Below are 23,049 nucleotides of genomic sequence, written 5' to 3' on the forward strand. Positions count from 1 at the left end.
TCTCTCCTTCCTTCCTTCCTTCTTTCTTTTTCTTTTTGAGATAAGAATCTCAGGGATGTTGGCCCTGGCTAAGTTGGAGCTGCAATCCTCAGATCCCAGCCTCTTGAGTAGGTAGGATTGCAGGCACCTGGCTTTCCTCCTCTTACTTTCTTCCACCTACTCTTTTCCCTTCTGCAAAATTTCATCTCTTGGAATATTGTTCCATTTTCCCTCTTTCCTTTTGTTTGGTCTTCCATTGTTTCATTCCTTCACCACCTCCCTTCCCCCCCAACACACACACACACACACACACACACACACACACACACACAATGACTTCAGCTGCATGTGATAGGAACTGCCTTGCTGTGATGTCTTGTGTGAAGCCCAAACCCACACTGCTATTTTCTGCCACTTTTCTGGAGTCCAGGGGAAGCAGATCCCTACAATAACCCCAACTCAACCCTATCTGGGAGAAAACTCAACTGTTCCCTTTTGCTATCCTCCTTACCAAATCCAAATCCATTTCAGTCCTGCCAGACATGTAGGGCAGAGACTAAATATTACAGATTTCTGACAGGGCCTGAGATTCAGAGAAGGCCTGTGAATCTCTTGGCCTACTCTAAGGTTAGAGACTTCCTTCTAACTTGTCCAGGCCTCCAAAAGGAAATGAAAGAAAGGAGTAACCCTTTAAAGCTCTAGTCAAATGCTAACATGAGTTTGCTCCTCTCCACCCCTCCTTTCATTCAAGAAAGGATTGAACTGAAACGTTGAGAGAGTTCCCTAAGCAAATCAAAGCTCTACTTTGCATGAAAGGCTTTGTTGATTCTTTATTTGTTCCTCAAGGTTAGTGCTCTAACCAGTTTTGAACTACAGTGCCACTGCCTGCTTTTGAATTGGAGATAAGAATCTCATGGAGACTTTTCTGCCTGGGCTGGCTTTGAATCATGATCCTCAGATCTCAGCACCTTGAGTAGCTAGGATTACAGGCATTAGCCACTGGTGCAAGGCTCTGCTTCCTGCTTTTTTGCATTAGTTGGAGGTCAGAGTCTCACAAACTTGCCGGCCCAAGCTGGTTTTGTATTATGATCCTTAGATCTCAGCCTCCTGAGAATTGAGGGTTATAGACATGAGCCATTAGCATCCAGCTCTGTGGAAGATTTTCGTGGGTTGTCGTCATCATCATCATCATCATCATCATCATCACTATTAGTTGAAGTCTTCAGGTGGAGACATAGCCTTGTTCAAATGTAACCATAGCAAGGTGGTTAAGAACAGTGACTTTGGAGTTGAATATCTGAGTTGAATTCTAGTTTCTCCCTGTGATAGTTGTAGGCACATAGGCAAATTATTTAAGTCTCCAAGCCTCTATTTCTTCATCAGTAAAATGGGGATTGCAATTGCCTCTAAATCATGCTGGATGATGGTGGAAAGGGTAGTTGAAGAAGTGATACTCTTGAGGAGATGAATTAAAAATTATAAGCTGGAGCTTCCTGGTGCTTACCACTGGCTGTGCTCTTCCATTGATTACATAGAGAGAAGAGGTAGAATAAACCTACCCCTTAGACACCTCAGCCCAGCCCTGTGTCTTGTCTGTTTTATGATGAAGATATGGGGTTATGGGGGGAAAATTCCAAGTTGGGGATGGGGAATTCAGTGGTAAAGCACTTGTCTAGCATGTGCAAGGCCTTCGGTTTGATTTCTAGCCTTGTAAACTTACACAAACACCATGGCCACCACCACCACCATCATCATCACCATCATCATTCTCCTCTTCCTCCTCCTTATCTAACTCGTGCCAATAGCCAAAGAAGTGGTATAGGTGCCAAGGCTTTTGATGCCCACTTCTAAGGGAAAAGCTGGGCCTTCTTGAAGGAGCCACGAAGTCCAGAGCCAGAGCAGAGTGGAGAAAAGACAGGACTGGCATAAGGAAAGGTCACTGCCAAGAGGAGGCAATGTCCCTAGAGAGAGTGCCTTTGGTTGCATCTACAAGGGACACTTGAAGATAACTTTGAATTCAGGACCAAGCCATTTGGATTGTATCTTGTATACTTTATAGGGAGTGGTTACTTTTTTTTTTTTTTTTTTTGCCAGTTCTGGGTTTGAGCTCAGGGCCTGAGCACTGTCCTTGGACTTTCTCAAGGCTAGAGCTCTACTCTTGAGCCACAGTACCACTTCCAGCTTTTTTCTATGTATGTGGTACCAAGGAATTGAACCTGGGTCTTCGTGCATGCTAGGCAAGCCAAACTCCCAGCCCCTGGTTACAATTTTTTTTTTTTTGCCAGTCCTGGGCTTGGGCTCAGGGCCTGAGCACTGTCCTTGGACTTTCTCTCAAGGCTAGAGCTCTACCACTTGAGCCTCAGCACCACTTTCCGGCTTTTTTCTATATGTGGTACTGAGGAATCGAACCTGGGTCTTCATGTATGCTAGGCAAGCACTTTAACCACTAGGCCAAACTCCTGGCCCCCTGGTTACAAATTTTTAAGCAATGTCACACATGTAAAAAAACATATGTGTGCCAAGCATGGTAGCTCGCATGTGTAATCCCAGCTGCACAGGAGGCAGACATAGGGAGGACTGAGGTTTGAGAATAGCCTGGGTGGAAAGTTGAGTAGGCCCTAATCTCAGTCAATAAGCTGCACATGGTGGCATACACCTGTCCTCTTAGCCACGAGGCATGAATAATGAAGGGGAAATCTACAGAGACATTACTCTGAGATATGGCAGGAACCCACATTACCCTGGTTTGGCAAATCCCTGTCAAGCCTGTGACAGGAATTCCATATTTTCCAAGATGGCGGCAAGTCAAAGGCATCCACTCTCCCTCAGTCTGACACATGTTTAGAGCTGTTGGGAATTGATTACCTTTGTCCATCTCCCTCCACCATAACTGATCTTTGAGGTTAAGGTTCATCTCATGATAAATAGAAATAGCCCTTTGGGGGGATTTAACTTAAGGCTTAGTTCCACCTGCCCGACATTTTAACAAATGAACCAAAAAGAATGTGCCCATCCTACAGGCCCTGTCTGCCAGGGGCCTGAAACATTAAGACAGTTTGACTAACAAATAATGATGTAAATTTATAGGCAAATGCCCTGAGAGCCATTTCTCTCTTGGAAGACATTCTCTTCCAAGGGTCTCACCTTCCCTAGTTCTAAATGTTTCCATCTCTTAAAACATTTGGGAGATTTCTCTGGGAATTATCTTCAGACTGTGGCACATGGCTTTGCTCTTGTCAGGGGAGCCAGATCTTCATTGTTGGATGGTAGAATGTTTGGACCGTTGGCATTTTTCATGACAACTTTCTAAATTGCTCTTAGCAATGGCAAGGTGTTGGAGCAGAATCAGTGTTCGATTCAGTGCTGTGTACTTTGCAGGAGGCTAAAGTTAGGCAGGAAGATCGCTTGTGCCCAGGCAGAAATAACCAGATGGGGTGGCACTCTGCTGAGATCCCATTGCTCCAGATTGAGACAGGAGGATCTGAAGTTTGAGCAAGCTTGAGCTACATAGGCATCTTGGCTCTAAGATAAAACAAAATAATAATAACAAGAAACACAGCCCTAGCCCAGCATCAGTGGCTCACACCTGTAATCCTAGCTACTCAAGAGGCTGAGATATGAGAATCACAGTTCCAAGCCCAGGCAGGAAAGTGTATGAGACTCCAATAAACGCAGAAAAAGCCAGAGGCGGTGCTGTGGCTCAAGGGGTAGAGCTCTAGCCTTGAGCACATAGAGCTCAGGGACATTGCCCAGGACTTGTATTCAAGTCCCAGTACCAATCAAAAAAAGAAAAACAAATGCAGCCTTTGCTAAAGCTCTATACCAACTCCATCATTCTAGAATGGCTCCCAAGCTGGGTGTGGGGAGGGGGATGGTACTGGGAAAAGCAATGGCATTTGAAAATAGACTGCAAATGAAGTAGTCTTAGGGCGATTTTAAATTCCTTGATTTTGATCATTATACTGAGATTTTGTAAGGAATTTTTGGCTTTTGTTTTAAGAACATGCCTCATACTAAAGCATTTAGAAGTAAAGAGACACAATGTCTTCAACTTACTCTCAAAAAGTTCAGGAAAATATGTGCATGTAAGCATGTAGTTAGACAAGAGCAAAGCAAATGGAGTTAAATTGTGAACAGGTGGTGGATTTAGGTAAAGAGAATTTGCTATACTATTTATATATAATATATGTGTGTATATTTTAAATTTTTTTTGCCGGTTCTGAGGCTTGAACTCAGAGCCTGGGCAATGTCCCTGAGCCTCTCTGTGTTCAAGGCTAGCGCTTTACCACTTGAGCTACAATGCCATTTCCAGCTTTTTCTGAACCCAAGGCTTCATGCATCATAGGCAAGCACTCTATCACTAAGCCACACTCCCAATCCTATACTATATTTTTATAGAAATACTCTTTATAAGATTTAGCTTTATGAAAATAAAAAATTACCAGAAACCCCACAGCAATAATAAGAGCGATGATAACATTCACTTTCTTTTGTTATTATTCCCACACCAGTGCTTGAACTTCAGCACTTTCCTCTCTCACTGGACTCTTTTATTCCTGCCTGGCCTTCTACCACTTGTGCCATGCCTCCAGTCTGACATTTTGCAGACTCACTGGAGATGGGGTCTTGAAGACTTTTCTGCCTGAGCCGGCTTCAAACCATGATCCTTCAGCTCTCAACGTCCAGCGTAGCTAGGATTGCAGGCATGAGCTTCTGGCACCTGGCCATGGTTCTAGGTGTGAAGGGAGGATCTTACTCTTGCTAGGCAGATGCTCTGCCACTTGGGCCACACCTCCAGCCCAAATACACTCTTTCTGTGTGTGTGGAAGTAGGACTTGAATGGTTCATTTTTGAGACATGGCTTCACCATGTAGCCCAGGCTGACTTCCGCCTCAGCTCCCCCTGTGTTGGGACTACAGGCGTGTACCACCAGGCAACACAGTATGGCCTCCAGTTGGAGGGAGTTCATGTAGAGGCTAATTATTCCCAAATAATCCTCTTTGGAGAATATTTCATCAGGATTAGATGCGGATATGAAATACGAGCCAATCACACTTGTGGATGACACAGAGCTAGAAGAGAAAGCTAATATTTTAGCTGGCACACTCAGAATTTAGGACAATCTCAGCAAGAGGGAAACCTTGGCCCCAATCAAACACAGTGTGGCAGGATCAGCTCCAGCTGTGTTATTTCTATTCAACAAGCTAAGTGTTTCGATGTATACGTACCATCAAAGGGATGAATTAAAAGCTGGGTCCCCATGGCACAGGCCCCTAGTCCTATCTAAGGGAGGCCGAGATTGTATGAATGTTTGGAGCCAGCTTGGCCATAAACGTTTGGGAATTTCTGTCTGCAATATAACCAGCAAAAAGCTAGGCTGGAGTCATGGCTGAGGTAGTAAAGTACCATCCAAACAAGCAAGCTAAGCAAGTGCAAGGCTTTGAGTTCAAAACTCAGGCTGGGCTCTGGTGGATCTCACCTGTAACCCTAGCTAGTCAGGAGGATGAGCTGAGGATCCTGGTTGGAAGCCAGGACAGGTGGACAAATTGGAGAAACTCTAACCTCCAATTAACCAGCGAAAACAAAAATAAAAACAAGCTCAGAAGTAGTGGTGTGGCTCCAGCAGTAGATACAAGCTTTGAATGAATGAGCTAAGGAGAGCCAGAGACCTTGAGTTCAAGTTCAAGTCCCAGTAGCAGCACGCGCGCTCACGCACACACACACACGCACACACACACACACACACACACAGAATTCTTTTTTTTTTTTTTTTTTGTCAGTCCTGGGCTTGAGCTCAGAGCATGAGCACTGTCCTTGGACTCTCTCAAGGCTAGAACTCTACCACTTGAGCCTCAGCACCACTTCCGGCTTTTTCTATATATGTGGTACCAAGGAATCTAACCTGGGTCTTCGTGCATGCTAGGCAAGCACTTTAACCACTAGGCCAAACTCCCAGCCCACACACAGAATTCTTTTTTCTTTGTTTTGCCAGTCCTGAGGTTTGAACTCAGGGCCTGGGTGCTGTCCCTAAGCTCAAGGCTAATGCTCTACCACTTGAGCCACAGTGACATTTCTGGCTTTTTTTCTGAATAATTTATTAGAGATAAGAGTCTCACAGACTACTATCCTGCCTATGCTGGTTTTGAACCCTGATCCTCAGATCTCAGCTTCCTGAGTCACTAGAATTATAGGCATGAGCCACTGTTGCCTGGCTCAAAGAGAATTCTTTTCTTTTTTCCAGTTCTGGGGCTTGAATTCAGGGCCTGGGCACTATCCCAGGCCTCTTTGTGCTCAAGGAGAGGGCTCTATCTCTCGAACCATGGCACCATTTACAGTATTTTCTGTTTATGTGGTACTGAGGAATTGAACTCAAGGCTTCCTACATGCTAGATAAGCACTCTATGCTAAGCCACATTCCCAGACCATCCTAGAGAATTCTTATAGCAAGAAGTACCTTGGAGCTGGTGGCTTACAACCTGTAATCCTACCTACTCAGGAGGCTAAGATCTGAGGATTGAGATTAGAAGCTAGCCCAGGCAGGAAACGTTTTTCCTGAGTCTGGAGACTCAGGAGACTTTTTTCCCCTGAGTCCTGGGGCATGAACTCAGGGCCTGAGCACTATCCTTGGGCTTTCCTCAAGGTTAGCACTCTACAACTTGAGCCACAGCACCACTTCTGACTTTTTCTGTGTATGCGGTATTGAGGAATCAAACCCAAATCTTTGTGCATGCTAGATAAGCACTCTACCACGAGTCCTAACTCCCTGCTGAGGCCAGAGTTCAGGATCCATGAGACTTTTTCTTTTTGTGGGGGGGTGGTCATGAGGCTTGAACTTTGGGTGCTATCCCTGAGATCTTCAGTTCAAGGCTACCACCCTACCCTTCAGCCACAACCCACTTCCCATTTTCTAGTAATAATTAGAGATAAGAGTCTCACAGCTTTGTAGTACCTGGGCTGGCTTTGAACCTCGATTCTCAGATCTCAGTCGGAGTAGCTCGAATTACAGACATGAGCCACCTCGCCCCCAGCTCTCCATGATACTCATATCCAGTTAACCACTGGAAAACTGGAAGTGGTTATGTGGCTCAAAGTGATGCTAACCTTGAGCAAAAGAGCTCAGGGACAGTACCCAGGCCCTGAGTTCAAGCTCAGTGATGGACAAAAAAGAGAAAAGTCCAAGATGACTAGAACAAAGAAAGTTTTACATAAACTAGTGCAAGAGGTCTAGAGAGGTAGCTTAACAGTGGCCTTGAGTACAAAAGCTCAGGGATAGCATTCTTCCTCAGTTCCAAGACCCCAAATCATCAAAAACAAAACAAAGAAAACCCCAGAAGGACCTTGGGTTAGACAGACCTCTGATCTTTTGAACTCTAAAATTGTAGGTAATCATGTGTCTATTTAGAAGAGAAAAGAAAACCTACTCACTCATTACTCCGTGGCCTGTATTATATAATGTTTATAGAAACTGTACACAACCCCAGTGATTATACAAAGCTTGGGAAGCTTACATGGGCAGCCTGCTTATTTTGAATTTCCAGATTTCCTATTGAGTCTCTTTTTCAATCTTCCAACTGCTCTTTGGTTGTCTCTGCCCAGAACTTTTTCCATGACTTCTTGCAGGATGGGACTTTTCTAAAGATGTGAAATGTGGAATTCTTCATGGAAGTCTACTTGTCTCTCTCCTAAAGCTGTCTAGCTCGGATTTTGTTATTTGCATTCCAAGCACAATTCCTTTATTTGTGGAATGGAGCCGGGAAAACCAGGAATCTTGCTTAGTAGGCAAAAAAGAGGGGTGGGGTGTGTGTATGGCACTAGCTCCAATGGGAAAGCAACCCCAAGAACGGACTGCAAGTCTTAACAGCAAAAAAAGGCAAAAAATCAAGATAAGAACCAGGTTCTTCTCCCCTTCAGTTTCACCACAATTCTTTCCTTTTTTTTTTTTTAACCACAAAAAAGAATGATAAGCCAACCCAAGAGAGCTGGTGGGAAAAAACAGTTGAGTTTTTATCTGGCTGGGGTCTGCAGCCATGTGACTAATGTGGCTAAGCTGGGGTCACCATCACATCCCTTCCTGTCTACAAGATGGAGCAGGCTGCCCCTTGCCGCCCTCCCCTTCATTCCTGGGGCCAGTTGCCAGGATAATTATAGTCTACTGGTTTCTTTCTCTTCCTTTCTTCTACCCCTTTGAGTCCTAGAAAATTCCCCCCCCCCCCTTTTCAGTGACCTGAGTACCTCTTCAACACTGTGAGGTAAGTAGGCTCTAGAAGTTCCCTCCCACAGAAATAGTGAGATGAAAGCAAAAACAAAAACAAAAACAATCTCAGGGCTGGGAAGGTGGCTTAGTGGTAGAGTGCTTGCCTAGCATACATGAAACCCTGGGTTTGATTCCTGAGTAACACATAAACAGAAAGAGCCAAAAGTGGTGCTGTGGCTCAAATGGTAACGTGCTAACCTTGAGGGAAAAAAAAAAAAAGAAGGAAAGGAAGGAAGGAAGGACGGAAGGAAGGAAGGAAGGAAGGAAGGAAGGAAGGAAGGAAGAAAGAAAGAAAGAAATGCTCAAGGACAGTGCTCAGGGCACAAGTTCAAGGCCCAGGACTGGAAGAAAAAAATAAAGATGGATGAAGAAATGTACATAATGTTGGGCACGGTGGCTCACACCTATAATCCTAGCTACTCAGGAGGCTGAGATCTGAGGATCACAGTTCAAAGCCAGCCTGGGCACTAAGGAACCTGAGACTCTTATCTCCAATTAATCACTAGAAAACAGGAGGTGGGGCTGTGGCTCAGGGGTAGGGCAGTGATCTTGAGCTGAAGAGCTCAGGGACAGTGCCCAGGTGTGGAGTTCAAACCCCATGACCCACCAAAAAGAAAGAAAGAAAGAAAGAAAGAAAGAAAGAAAGAAAGAAAGAAAGAAAGAAAGAAAGAAATGTACATATATCTATATCTATATATAGTTTGTTTGTTTGTTTGTTTTTGCCAGTCCTGGGCTTGAGCTTAGGGCCTGAACACTGTCATTGGACTTTTTCAAGGCTAGAGCTCTATCACTTGAGCCTCAACACCACTTCTGCTTTTTTTTTTTTCTACGTATGTGGTACTGAGGAATTGAACCCGGGTCTTCATGCATGCAAGGCAAGCACTCTACCATTAGGCCAAACTCCCGGCTCCAAAATATACATAATTTTTAAAGCCATAATTGGCAAAGTATGTGCTCAGAAGATAGCAATTATTACTCGAAGACTCACATTTGTGTATGTGGGTTGGACAAAGTGAAAAGAGAGCAAAAGGAAGACAAATGGGAAAGGAGACTCAGGAGCCCTGGGGAGAGAAAGGGATGAGTTTGGTTAAATGCAAAACTTGAGGCAAGGCAAACAGAAAGAGAAGGAGAATTTATTGCAGTCTGACCTGTCTAGGAAAGAAAGCTGGAGTGGTCAGAATGAGACAGAGCAGGGCAAAGAGATGGACAGACAGCAAATGAGAAAGAAAGACTGACAAAGACTAAGGGGAAAACCCAACTGCTGTGAGACAGACAAGAGATGTCAGAGGACTTAGAGGAAGAAGAGAGGGGTGGGGAGGGAGAGGTGCCCAAATGAGATGAGGAAGCAGGGACAGGACAGACAGACTGAAAGGGATCAGGGAAAAGTGAAAGAAGGACAGACAGATGGCAGGGACACAAGGGTGCCTTGGGTTGCCTGCATTCTGCTGTGTTTACCAGCTAATTGAGTTAAATTGTTGTCAGAGATGTAATTAAAGGGTAGAGAGAGCTTTCTGGCAGGCCCGAAACAGATGGAGGGGGGCTTTAATTGGTAATTAAATTCTTCCCTGGCAGCTGAAGAAGGAGCTTGTGCTCCAGCCAGAGGTGGCCTTCCCCCACTCTCTCAGGGCCCTTGGGGAGGGGGCTGGGATCCACACACCAGCAACCTGGCAGGCGGGGGAGGAGGGAGCGGCCTGGTGACAAATGCCAAAGCAAGCTTTCTTCATTGCCAGGCTGGCTCAGCTCTGGGCAAAGCTAAGCACATTGGGCCCTGTGTTTGCTTCTTCTTAACCTTCTTGTTCTACTTACCAAACCAGCATGGACCAGTGAACTCCAATGTGGGCCCTCTGGCTTTGCTTAGGTCCTGGGAAGAATCGGGAAATGCGGACCCTGAAGGATGCTGGGCCTGGGAAACTTGGTTCAGTTGGACACTCTGGGAGACTCATCCATTGGCACAAGCCTCTCCACATCTGCCCCACCCACTTCTGAGAGACAGTAGAGATTCCTTTCTGCCTTGCCCATCAGGCTCACCCACCTTCTATTCTTTACCCACCCGGACCCAAATAAGACAGAAATGGAGACAGTAGCCTCTAGAGCCAATGGATTGGGTAGGCACTCTAGGATCTAGGCATCCAGACTTAAGTCTGTCACCCCAAATCTCAGTTGAACTCACCTTGTGGTGTGTGTGTGTGTGTGTGTGTGTGTCTGTGTCTGTGTCTGTGTCTGTGTCTGTGTCTGTGTCTGTGTGTTGGTACTGGAGTTTGAACTCAGGGCCTGGGCCTTGTCCTTTATTTACTTATTTTTTTGCTCAAGGCTAGCACAGCTCCTCTTCTGGTTCTTGGATCATTTATTGGCAATAAGAGTCTCACAGACTTTCCTCCTCACTGGCACTCAGCAAAGTCATCATTTCTTATTCTTTTCTTTTCTTTACTTTCTTTCTTTCTTTCTTTCTTTCTTTCTTTTTTTTTTTTTTTTGCCAGTCCTGGGCTTGAGCTCAGTCCTTGGACTTTCTCAAGGCTAGAGCTCTACCACTTGAGCCTCAGCACCACTTCTGGCTTTTTTCAATGTATGTGGTACTGAGGGATGGAACCCCCAGGCCTTCATGCATGCTAGGCAAGCACTTTAACCACTAGGCCAAACTCCCAGCCCTCTTTCTTTCTTTCTTTCTTTTTTTTTTTCTTTTTGCCAGTCCTGGGCCTTGAATTCCAGGCCTGAGCACTGTCTTCTCAAGACCAGAGCTCTAACACTTGAGCCATGGCACCATTTTTGGCATTTTTCTGTGTATGTGGTACTGAGGAATCGAACCAGTGTCTTCATGCATGTTAGGCACAACTCCTGGTCCCAGTCTCATTTCTTTAGGATACTGCTCTCCTATCCAGACATTCCCCCATCCTAACATCTCCTAAAGTTCCACCTTTAGGAGTTAGGCTGTCTCATAATTCCATAAGGCCAATAACCCAGGATCATATCCACTCCTCTGGTGGAGGAAGAACAATTAGTAGGTGCTTATTTCACTGTTGTTGAATGCTCTCAGTTAAAAAGGCCAACTCTGAAAGTCACCAGTAGTTATTTGCCCACATTTAGCTTAGTTGAAGCTATCATTCATCTACCTATTTATGTATTTATTGGTACCACTACTCTATTAGAACTCAGGGCCCCCCACTGATTTGATTTTTTTTTGCCCAAGACTAGTGCCACAAGGGCCACATTTCTACTTCTGACTTTTTGCTGGCTAATTGGAGATAAAAAACTTAGACTATTCTGCGAGGCTAGCTTTGAGCCTTAATTCTCAGATCCTAGTTTCCTGAGTCTAGGATTGCAGTAGAACACCAATCTTGAGTGAAAAAGCTAAGGGACAATGCCTAGACCCCTGAGATCAAGCCCTATTACCAGTGCACATGTGCGCGCGCACACACACACACACACACACACACACACACACTCATACAGAGTGAATGAATGAATGAATGAACGAATGAGGCAGCTTCTGTCTAGCAATGTGAGAAGAATCGTCAAACACCGTGCAGGTCACCAGAACCAGATTCTGAGCTTCTGTTCCACCACTCCCCCGCCCTCAGCCCAAGTCTCCTGTCGCTCCCCATGCTCTATCATCCAGCCCAGCTTGTCATTAGCAGCTGGGAAGGAAGAGAAGTGTCACAATGTCAAGATAGGTGGCCCCATATTACTTGCTTTTAACCTTACTCTCCATGAAAGTTAAAAAAAAAAAAAGTACCTAAATGTAAAAGGCTCTGTTTTCAGGCAGCCATATTTGTGTCATTGGGAGTAGATTATTTTTCATTTCAAGCAAGCACGTCTTCCTCCAGGTCTGGAAGTCCTGGGGCTGTGCGTCCTGTGTGCACTGAGGAGATGGAGTGGGGGACCAGGACAGACTCAGTCTTTTAAGCCCTCAGGGCTGAGTTCTGCAGTAACTGCCACAGTCCTCTCCTGGGTAAGAAGCAAGGTGGGGGAGGGGGACAGGAGAGGTGTGTGATGGCAGTGCCTGGGGCAGGGCTGGATATTCCAGAGCCCTGGATTCAGGTTCTAGTCTGGCTCCTCCCATGGGTGGATGTTAACCCCTTGAAGGCCTCAGCTTCCCTATCTGCACAGGGACAGTCTGAAACTGCTTTCCAATATTCCCTTCTTTTATTACTTGTTTATCTTATTAAGGATGACTAGAATATATGTAGTAATATCTTGTATGCCTGGGTGTTTATTATTTTTGAGGCAGCTCTGTAGCCTAGGCTTACCTCAAGCTTCCATTCCTCCTGCCTCAGCCTCCGAACTGCCACGATTAAGCTGTGCCTCGCCAAGCTTGCCCCTTTTTAAAAAAAATTCCACGAGGACTGGCCTAGTGGTGGAGTGCTTGCCTAGCATGCATGAAGGGACTGGGGTTGGATTCCTGGGTACCAGGAAAAAAATGGTAGAAAAAATTCTAGGGAGCACCATGGGACAAAAGTATGGGGAGACCATGAATAATAATAACCTTTTTCTCCTTGTCTCTGACTCCTACTCTTCTCACCTACTTTAATAAGGACCCCTTCTTTGTGTCTCTGAAGATGCTCTCTAATCAGCCCCCCCCAACACACACACACACACACACACACACACACACACACACACACACACACACACACACACACACAGACACACACATGCCACCTCTCTCCTTCCAGTGTCTCTGGGGTAAGGCCAGGAAACATAGAGTCTCCCAGAATGAGTATGAGCCTTTCCCAGGCAGGCAGCTGGTCTGGGTTTTCTAGTGACCCTTTGTTCTTCTGTGACTCTTACCTAGGAGCTGGGGAGGGGGAGAGGAGGGCTGGTATGGGGGTGGTATGGGTACTGCCCAAGAGATAGAATGAAAGATAGGGGTCATCTTTCTTCCCTTCCCTTTGCCCATCTCCCCCAACCTCTTCCCTCTGTCTGGTTTGCCAGTGGGAGGGAGGGCAGGAGGGGGAGGTGAAATTGGCCTGTGCAGCAGGGTCTTGCTCCATCCGCTCCCCTCCGCACAAGGAAAATGGGTCATGCTCAAACAAGGGCCTGTTATCACCAACCTGGCTCTGCTGCTGCCTGATAGAGCCCGGCCTGCCCCCGCAGATCTCATTAAGGGGTCGCTACTTATGCCTCCCAGCTGCCCTCCATCCATCTTTGGCCACGGATGACAGACTAGGCCTGGGGGCTGATGTCCGGCAGGTGACAGGGTTAATGGCAGAAGAGGGCAGAGGCCAGAGGCCAGCCAACTCACAGTGGTGGGAAGACAGTCTAGGGGAGGCTCAGAATCCATTCCAGTTGGGCAGTTCTTCAAATTATAGCACCTGGGGGAGAGATGAGTCGTGGACCCAGCATCCCCAGGGAAACAAGGTGCTCCATATCTGCCATCTTGGGAGCAGATGGTAGGACGAGAGCATGTTAGCCTAGGAAGAAGGGAAGTAAAAAAAAGGTTAAAAGGGCTGAGAGCGAGTTGCTCACACGTGGATCGCTAAGATTGTGGTGGTTTAAAACCAGCCTGGTAGCAAAATGTTCCTGAGACCACGTCTCAATGAAGAGCCAGTTGGAATGCCGCCTCACTGACACAGGACCCCATCCAGGTGCAGGTCTGAGCAGGAGACAACAAGACCCCACCTCAAAGACAAGGAGCGAAAGATAATGAGAGGTAGCTCATGCCCGTTATAATTCTAGCTACTGAGGAGGCTGTGGTCTGAGGAGGCTGTGGTCTAAGGATCAAGGTCTGAAAGCAGTCTAGGCAGGAAAGTCTATGATTCTCATCTCCAATTAACCACCAAAATGCCAAAAGTGGAGCTGTGGCTCAAATGGTAAGACTGGGGTCTCTCTAGAGGGACGCTTCAATATAGCAGGGATTTTTGCAATATGTGCCAGCCTTGAGTGAAAAAAATAAGGGACAGAGCCTTAACCCTGAGTTCAAGTGTCAGTATTGCAGCATGTATGGATGTGTACACATAAACCCACAAATAATAATGATAATAATAATAATAATGGAAAACCAGGGCTAAGACTATGGCTCAGTAGTAACAGAGCTTTCTTAGCAAGCACAAGGCTCTGAGGTCAAAATCCAGTGCCAAAATCTAAGAAAGAAAAGAAGGGCTAGAAAGAAGGAACTACTTGTGGGCCCAGTAATTTAAAAACAAAAACAAACAAACAAAAATCTGTCCTGAATGCACTTTGACAAGAAATTCCTATTTTATAGATGTGTGTGACATCAGCCAGGTGTTTGAAGATGAATGCCCCTGATCCATTGTCTCCATCCCAGAAGCTCAGTGCAGAGTGGCCCAGCAGTTAGAAGATTCCAGAGTCCAGGTACCAGTGGCTCTGTAATCCTAGAAACTCAGGAGACTGAGATCTGAGAATCCCACTTTGAAATCAGCCCTAGGCAAAAAAAAAAAAAAAAAAAAAAAAAAAGTCCTTGAGACTCTTATTTTCAATTAACTACCAAAAAGCCAAAAGTGGAGCTGTGTAGAACATTAGCCTTGAGCAAAAATACTAAGGGACAGCACCCCTCCCCCCAACCACACACAGAAAGTTTTAGAGTTAACAATGCCCAAATCTAATTCTCCTGTGGGATTGCTATAAGTTACTCAACCCCTCTGAGCTGGACTTTGTCATTGGTGAGGTGTTGATCTGAGCTGTGCTTTCCAGCCCTTAGGAAGATGAAATGACAGCACACATGAGAAGAACACTGGACAGGTGAGGGTACCTCAGTAGGAGCTGTTGTGGGCAGCGGCAGTAGGATTGCTTCCATTGTGGCAGTTACCTTTGCTGCCTGGGTGCCAGCCCCATGCCTTTCCCAGGCCTTGTGCCTCTGGGCTGCCCTCTTCTGACCTTCTCCATGCCCACGGATCACCTCCTGGCCTGCTCTGCAAATTCCCAGGGAACTGCTGAATACTGCTGGGAGGAGGGGGGAAGTCTCCCAAGGCAAGGGTTAGTCCCTCTGGGCCTTTGAAGACTGGGGAGGAGCAGGGGGAGGGGTGCCCTGTGCTCCTGATCTGGGGGAGGAAGGGGGAGCTCTATCTCCTTCCCTAGTGAAAGGAGTGCTGAGGGACAATGGGTGTGGAGCTCTGGCTCCAGCTTTAGCCAGCAGGCAAACAGGCAGACAAGGGACTGGGGAGCTGAAAGCTCCTCTAGGAAAGCTGGCCATGACTGCGGGGAGGGGGGGGGGGGGATGTCTCTCTAGAGGGACCCTGAATAGTGCAGGAATTTTTGCAATATGGCCCACTTAACTAAAAAAAAGTCCAGAGCTCTCAAAAGGATGTGCTAGAAACTTCTCAGTTCCAGGGACTCCCCCACCCCCCCCCCTCCAGTGGGCAAAGGAGTCAGTCGGGAGTGCTTTACCCCCTTCTCGGTGTGGAAGGAGTGATTCCCTCTTGCGCCCTCCCCCACCCCTCTCCCCCCCCCCATCCCCCCCCCCCCCCCCCCCGGGAGTTGATCACCTCCATTAGGTCCTCAATCTTGCGGGGATAATGCAGGGCCCGGACTGGGCTGGGGGAGGAGGCCCTGTTTGCAGGGCAGCCAGGAGGCAGGACACACAGCCACGCCTGAGCTCCTGATTGGAATACCAAACAGCTTGATGGTTGCCCTTGGCCTGGGCCAGGCTAAGAAAGGCATGGGAGGGTGCCTGTCCCCGACCTGTCACTTCCCCAAGTCCCTTCTGGGCCAGTTCCACCAAATACCTGCCGAGGTTGAACTCCCAGAGGCCCAGCAGAGCTCTGTGGTCTCACCTACTCAAAGCCATTAGTTCTGTGGATGTGCCAAGGACCTGGGGTACAGGAAAGGGCAGCATATACTCTTCAGACCTGGCCCAGAGACCTAGTTACAATTGCCACCTGAGAGAAAGAGGTCTTACAAAGTGACCACCATAACCTGGCCTGCTCTCAGCTAAATTTAATCCCTGCTGGGATATCTTGCCAGCTTCCTCTCGCCATGTAGGCCTCTGACTCCCATCATTAGACCCATCCTCTTGTGCCCTCTGCGGGAAACCCTTCCTATTTTATCAAAAGTGATGCCTGCAGCAGTTGACTTGACTCTCCTGCTTTGTTAGGACTTGCTTCCCTGAGAGGCAGTGTAGCCTAGTAGCTAGGGCGCTTGGCATTGGTGTCAGGTAAATACAGGTTATAAACCAGTTTACCAGCATGTGGCGTTAGTAGATTTCTTATGTTCTCAGAGCCTGAGTTTCCCAAATGAGAACTAAATTATTATCATATACAGTTATAACAACCCATAGAAGGAGAAGGAGAAGAAGAAGAAGAAGAAGAAGAAGAAGAAGAAGAAGAAGAAGAAGAAGAAGAAGAAGAAGAAGAAGAAGAGGAGGAGGAGGAGGAGCAGGAGGAGGAGGAGGAGGAATCCATTAAAATTGGGAGTAGAGATGCAAGCCTGTAATCTCAGCACTGTAAGGCTGAGGCAGGAAAATCCTGAGTTTGAGGCCAGCCTGACTCTCTCTCTCTCTCTCTCTCTCTCTTGGTTGGTCGTAGGACTTGAACTCTAGGCCTGGGCATTGTCCCTGAGCTCTTCAGCTCAAGGCTATTGCCCTACCATTTGAGCCACAGTGCCACTTCCGGTTTTCTGGTGATGAATTGGAGATAAAGTCTCACGGACTTTAGTGCCAAGGCTGGCTTTGAGCCATGATCCCCAGATCTCAGCCTCCTGAGTAGCTAGGATCACAGACATAAGCCACCACGCCTGGCTACGAGACTCTTACCTCCAATTAAGCACTAGAAAGTTGGAAGGAGAGGTGTGGCTCCACTGAGAGAATGTCAGTCTTCAGTGAAAATGCCAAGCAAGAGTGCAAGGCCTGGATGGGAGTTTGGCCTAGTGGTAGAGTGCTTACCTAGCATGCAAGAAGACCTGGGTTCAATTCCTCAGTGCCACATATATAGAAAAACCAAAAGTGTTACTGTGGTTCCAGTGGCAGAGTGCTAGCCTTGAGGAAAGCCCAAGGACACTGCTCAGGCCCTGAGTTCAAGCCCTAGGACTGGCAAATTAAAAAAAAACAAAAAACAAAAAACAAAAAAAACAGTGCAAGGCCCTGGATTAAAGCCCCAGTACTGGCATAAAAGGAACAGGAATAAGATGAGAAAGAAAGAAGAAACCAGTTAAATGAGACGGTGCTAACATGAAACATCGAGGGAACATTTCCTATTTTCTAAGCAAAGAAAGTGAAGTCCAGAAAGGTGAGAGGTTAAGCTAGGTCGAGCAATGTAGGCCAGAGGGAACCTTCTGGAAGCTTACTCTTGAGCACTTCTCACTGCTGCCCTGCATAGGTGCCTCCTCCTCCTCCTGTTCGCTGCCTCAGCCTTGCTCAGCACGTTCTGGGTAGTTCCTCATGGGAAAGCAGGACCACTCCAGCCTCGGAGTCCTGTCTGCAGACAATAGAAAAGCTGGCTTTTCCTCTTGTAGGATTTCATGGAAATGTCTATAATATTGTGAATGGAGATATGAATTCAAAGCCCATAATTCACCAGGGATCAGCTATAGAGAAGATTCCCAGACAACTATATTAATAATTGCACTCAAAAAAACAAAACAAATTATGTTCTTCTAAAGCAGGTATTGGTGGAGATGGCTGACTGGGCATATGTATGTATGTATTTATTTATTTTCCCTTCAGGAGTGAAAGGGACCACGGGGAGGGGGGCCATTAAATTATCTCTTGAAATGATGCCGGTAATAAGTAGAGCAGGTTACAAGAGCTGTTGGCAGCTTAGCCAGGCCTCCTTCAACCTTTCTCAACTCCATTCTTTTGCCTGGTTGTGTTTTATATGTGGCCAATTACTCCCTTCTGCACCGGCTGTGGCCCTCATTTAGAGCTGCTGTCTGAATGAGCCAAATATACTTCTTTTTTTCTCCCTTAAATTATCCAAGTAAGTAAGAGCGAACATATATTATTTCTTGCCAGAAATCAGAACAGGCATGTGACATGGGAAAGAGAGAGACTTGCAGGGACAACAGTTTTGCACATTTGAAATAAGCAGTGTTCTGGAAAATCAGGTCCACAGAGACTCAATTATAATAAATCAATACTACTAATAATGAACTTGTATGGCAGGGCTGGCCCTTTCCTTGTGGTGACATAAGTAGCCTGGATGGCAGGTAATATTATTCTTACTCCCAGTCTATACCTGAGGATGGTTGCTGTCATAGTTCTAAGTGGGACTGTCAGGTGCTCTTCTGCCAGGCTGGAGTCCCAACTGGCATCCCCTGCCGTGAGGTTACCAGGAACCTACATCTCTAGAAAGAGAGCCTTTGTATTGTTAGCTGGCTGACACAGAGATGTGCTGGCCTAGACTGAGTATTGCACTCTGACAGGCCCAGAATCATAGAATTCCTTTCTTTCTGAGCCAGCAAATCCAAGCTTCAAAGGCAGGGCTATTGTCCCTGCCACTCTGTATAGTTTTTTCCAATTAGTGCCACAGGATTTTATTTTTGTACCAGCACTGAAATTTGCATTTAGGGTCTGTTCCTTTGCTTTTTTCTTTCGCTCAAAAAGGGTGCTTTACTGTGTGAGCCACAGCTCCACTGCCAGATTTTGCAGTTAATTGGCGGGAGACTTATAAAAGTCTCGTGATTTTCCTGCCTGAGCTGGCTTTGAATGGTGATCCTCAGATCTCAGCCCCCAGAGTAGCTAGAATTACAGGTGGGAGCCACCGGCACCTGACAAGATTTTAGGATCCTGATACTTCAGGTTGAAGTGGCAGTTTCCCCCATTTTTCCCCCCTACTCCCAAGCGTGGATGGGGTTTGAGGCCCTGCAATCCAGCTTGAAACAGGCAGAGCCAGGGAGGCCATTGAGGTACAGAGAGTCATTTAATTGTACATTAGAAGAGAAGGTCCCCTCCTCCGTGCCCTCTCCGTTTCCCCCCACCTCAGTTTCTTTCCAATCACATCAGAAACCCTGGAGGGGTCATGACCTCTGTCTTCGGAGGAGGTCAGCCAGGGTGACCCTGCCTGTGTGGAGGATCCCATGAGAGAGGCCAGCTGCAGGCCCTGGAGGGCTGGAAGCACACCCGGAAACTGGCTGGGGTCACTGAGGGCGGCCCAAGTGGAGGGAGGGGCTTCCCTGGCCTTTTGTGAGCAGCAGGCAGGGGGAGATTAGTTCCACAGGCAGCTCCTGTGTCTCCAGAGAAAGAGGCTATTATGCAGCAGCTAAAAATACAGGGCACAACCTATCCCACCTCCCTTTTTATTGCCATGGAGATGTGGGGTAGGTTCTGGGAGGGAAGAGAGCAAAAGGGGGAGAATGAAAGGCAGGTGAAGGAAGCAGAGGAACAGACTGGGGTGGGGTGGGGAATGGAGGCCTGCAGGAGGAGGAAGGGAGAGAGCAAGAGGGGATAGAGCAAGAAGGGAGAGAGGAAGAGAGGAAGGCTGGCTTTCTTCACCCCCTTTACCTCCTGCCTGCCAGGCCAGACAAAGCCTGAGGGCTAGTAGGCAAAGAAAGGTTGTCTGCTACCCTGCAGCTGGCCTCGTGACCTTTGAGGACAAGGGGGCTGACCATCTGGGATTCAAATGCAAGATGGCCACATGGAAGACAGCTGTCCAACAGCTGCTAGGCCTACTCAGCTCCTGGATACCTCCAAGTCATCTGCTCTCAGGGAGACCCAGTGTAACTGCCATCCTCTCCAGAGTCCCACCAGATAATGATACCATGTCAGTCCAGCTGTCTTCCATGCCATGGCTCCTCACCTGGGCCCATTCAGGGCACCACTGGTTGTCAGAAGGAGGCTTTCTTATGTTAGATGATGATTTTTTTGTCTTCCTCTTATTTCCACACATAGGATCTAGTTCTGTCTGCACTGGACTCCCCAGAATAAGCTATGCATGTAATATTAGAGAAAGGACAAACCTGACCCATTATAGCATGAAATATTTAGGGGCGGGGAAACTATTGAGAAGATAATTGTTTAAAAAAAAAGTCTATAGGGCCGGGAGTTTGGCCTAGTGGTAGAGTGCTTGCCTAGCATGCACGAATACCCAGGTTCGATTCCTCGGTACCACATGCATAGAAAAAAGCTGGAAGTGGTGCTGAGGCTCAAGTGGTAGAGCTCTAGCCTTGAGAAAGTCCAAGGACAGTGCTCAGGCCCTGAGCTCAAGCCCAGGACTGGCAAAAAAAAAAAAAAAAAAGTCTATAGTTTAAAAAGTATCCAATGTCCAAACTGAACTGGGCATAAATGACTCCCACCTGCAATCCCTGGATTACAGGATACTGAGATCGAAGAACTGAGGTTAGAAGTCAGTTCTGTCTGCCTGGAGTTCTCCCACTTAAGCCAGAGCTCCATTTCCAGCTGTTTTGAAGGTTGGTTAATTAGAGATAAGGGGCTCTCTGATTTGTCTGCTGGGGCTGGCTTCAAACCTCAACCCTCAGATCTCAGCCTCCTGACTAGCTAGGATTACAGGCATGAGCCACCACAGCCTGGTTAGGGCCTTGCTTCTTATATAAAGAGAGGACAAAGAGTGAAGGCCTTGGTGCCCTACTTGAATGATGCCCAAACCCAGGCTGTCAAGAAAAGCAGGCAGACCTGCTGTTGCCTCTTCCCATTCAACACCAAGGCTCCTGCCCAAATGCTACTGTCCAGATTGTATTTATGACTGTTTTAAGAAGGAGTGACAGAGCCTTTTAATATCCCTGACAGCCTAGGATGTGTTAATAGATGGTAGAGCTGGGCTTTGGGAGTTAAGAAAAGGGAGCAGAGTGGCTGAGGGAGCTGTCAGGCCAGGTTTCTATGACATACCCACTGATCGACTCAGCGACAAAATAAAATACGGAGCTCTGTCTCTCCTCAGCCCCATCAGGTTGATAGACAGCCTGTCACCATTGTATGTCATCTTTCACTTCCTAATCACTCAGGCTTAGGGAAAACCTGTGTTTAACAGAGAGTCTCTACAGGATTTCCACCCAAACCTGCCTCCTTTTCCTGCATGTCAGGCCCACTCTTTCAACTCTCCCAGGCTCCACTTGACAGTGTCTGATTTTCTGGATTTCAAACAGGGCACTTCTGTCTCTCTCGAGCCCTGCCTCAGTGCTCTGGTTTGTAAGAAGTGTTTAGAGGTCAGACAGAACTGCTCAATATTCTAAAAAGCAGAATGAATAGCAGTAATGGTTGCTAAGCAATACAAATGCCACACAATGATACAGTCATGATGGGTTAAAGTGATATTTTATCTTACCACCCAAACACACACACACACACACACACACACACACACACACGGAGAGATGGAGTAAGGAATAGAGAAATATTCCTAGCTTTTGGTTAAAAGCTTTTTGTAACTGCATTTGATCATGTGTGCTATAACAAGATTATTTCCAATGCCATTACTCCTGGGACTCAACAATTCCTTACGTGCTACCCTTCTTGGCTTCTTCCCTTCTCACCTGCCTGGATACCACAGGCTTAGTTTTAGAGTTGAGTATCATGCGGGTGTGTGAGTGTGTGTGTGTGTGTGTGTGTGTACTGAACTCAGGGCCTCTTGCTTGGCTTTTTCACTCAAGGCTGACATACTTTACAATTTGAGCCACAGTTCCACTTGCAGCTGTTTGTTGGTTATTTGGAAATAAAAATCTCTTGGATTTATCTGTCCTGGCTGGCCTACAACAGAGATCTTCAGATCTCAGCCTCTATGTAGCTAGGATTACAAGCATGAGTCACCAGTTTCTAGCATTATAAGGCTTCCTTTGTTGTTGTTGGTCATGGGGCTTGAACTAGAGGTCTGAGCCCTGTCCCTGAGCTCATCTGCTCAATAGTACTCTACCATTTTTGAGCTACAGTACCACTTCCAATTTTCTGGTGGTTAACGGGAGATAACTCTTACGGCCTTTCTTGCCTGGTTGGCTTTGAACCCTGATCCTCAGATCTTAGTCTCCTGAGTAGCTAGGATTATAGGCATGAGCCACCATGCCTGGCTTGAGGCTTCTTTTTCTTTTTTTTCTTTTTTTGCCAGTCTGGGCTTGAGCTCGGGACCTGAGCACTGTCCTTGGACTTTCTCAAGGCTAGAGTCCTACCGCTCAAGCCTGAGCACCACTTCCGGCTTTTTTCTATGTTTGTGGTACTGAGGAATCAAACCACGGTCTTTGTGCATGCTAGGCAAGCACTCTACTAGGCCAAACTCCTGGCCCTTGAGGCTTCTTCGATCTACTTTTCTACTATCAAGTTTAGAGATGGTCTGACCAGGAACTTGGTTGTGTGTCCACAGTCACTATAGCCACACTCTTAGTACATTCTGGAAAGTAAGGTCTCAGGGATTCTCTGAAGTATGTGTGTGTTGGTAAGGAAGACAGCCGATCCATGCACTGACTTCTTTCTTGAAAGCAACCCAAAACAACTAAGTTCTTCTCTTGGGTTGAAGAGGGTCTGCTCCATACCAGCTCCTGATCAGTCAACTGCCAGGATGCGGGGGAATGCTACTGATCTCATGCCCAGGTCCTGAGGCTACGGACATCACTGCAGATGAGATAGTCCACCACTAGCAGCAGTCCAGAGCTCTGCATTCAAGTCCGCTGCCAGGAGAGAGTTAAGGGCTTGGGTTTAATTTGCCCGTTAATCACAGTTAAAAGAAGTAATGAGCATCTCCCCAAAGCCTGGGTGTTTCTCTGCAGATTAAGCAGCAATTTGCATAGCCCCTTTATTCATTCCCACCTTCCCCTGTGGGGCAGCTTGTCCTTTCAGACACAGCCAAGCGCAGCCGGAGGCGGCTGGAGCGGTTTGACAAATGGCTTTGCCATGCGCCATGGTTTGGGTGAAAGAGAAGGAGGGGGCAGCTGGGAGGAGAGGGCAGCTCCCGACAGTAATGGATAGCTGGGGCATTAAATAGTGCAGA

At 46.9% G+C, this 23,049-nt stretch overlaps 1 non-coding gene across 1 annotated transcript; it reads left to right on the forward strand.

The window, feature by feature from the left end:
* Window positions 1–1,466: 1,466 nt before the first annotated feature.
* LOC150051642 (small nucleolar RNA SNORA51) lies at window positions 1,467–1,594 on the forward strand. The gene has a single exon (XR_016538497.1). It is a non-coding gene; the product is annotated as a small nucleolar RNA SNORA51 (small nucleolar RNA).
* The last annotated feature ends 21,455 nt before the right edge of the window (window positions 1,595–23,049 follow it).

Source organism: Megascapheus bottae, chromosome 17 (genome assembly GCF_031878675.1).
Source record: "Megascapheus bottae isolate mThoBot1 chromosome 17, mThoBot2.hap1, whole genome shotgun sequence".
Taxonomy (NCBI): domain Eukaryota; kingdom Metazoa; phylum Chordata; class Mammalia; order Rodentia; family Geomyidae; genus Megascapheus; species Megascapheus bottae.